Source organism: Dipodomys merriami, unplaced genomic scaffold (assembly GCF_024711535.1).
Source record: "Dipodomys merriami isolate MVZ:Mamm:240054 unplaced genomic scaffold, mDipMer1.0.p SCAF_495, whole genome shotgun sequence".
Classification (NCBI taxonomy): Eukaryota; Metazoa; Chordata; class Mammalia; order Rodentia; family Heteromyidae; genus Dipodomys; species Dipodomys merriami.
In genome coordinates this window covers 458,389-459,086 of record NW_027206063.1, presented here as the reverse complement: position 1 = coordinate 459,086, position 698 = coordinate 458,389, and the positions used below count along the sequence as shown (strand labels likewise).

Below are 698 nucleotides of genomic sequence, written 5' to 3'. Positions count from 1 at the left end.
AAGACTTAAAGTAGTCATTTACAAAAACTTGCAAATGTGAGCAATCGAACAAACAACATAAGTTTTTTCCACCATACACAGAATTTTACAGAAATAAGATGAATAGCAATTTTGGGAACAATAAGGTTTCCTTGTTACAAATAGGCAACCAAGGATATATGCCTGTCTTAAGATTGCATCATTAATTACTTAAGTTTATAGGATACTACATGCTTCAGCAGCACGTCTACCCGAATTACAATACAGAGATTTATATGGCTCTTGCACAAGGATGATATGAAAATTTGTGAAGTATTCCATATTTTTCATTATTCAGATGCAAGAAATGAAAAACAGTTATTCAAAAGTTGATTACAAATATACAAGAGTAATAATATGTGTAATTCATAGAAATAAAAGTTAATTTGACATCAGTGTATTCAATCTTCACCGTTTTAGAAAGGCCTTTACATAGCATAACCTTTATAAAACTTTTGAAATAAGATAACATTGTCATTTTATCCCAAAGAAATAAAATTCTATAAGGACCTAGGAATTAAAAGAATCTTAAAATGTTTCTATATGAAATGCAATCTGAAAGAACACATGTATTAATGAACGTATGGATTATAAAACAATGTCGAATTCAAAGTATTATATCTAGGAGCGAATGAAATAGATTATGGACATTATACAAACAGAATACTAAATATTTTAAA

General features: G+C 28.1%; 1 pseudogene; it reads left to right on the top strand.

The window, feature by feature from the left end:
• The first annotated feature begins 209 nt into the window (after positions 1 to 209).
• LOC138809368 (U6 spliceosomal RNA) lies at positions 210 to 306 on the top strand (annotated as a pseudogene).
• The last annotated feature ends 392 nt before the right edge of the window (positions 307 to 698 follow it).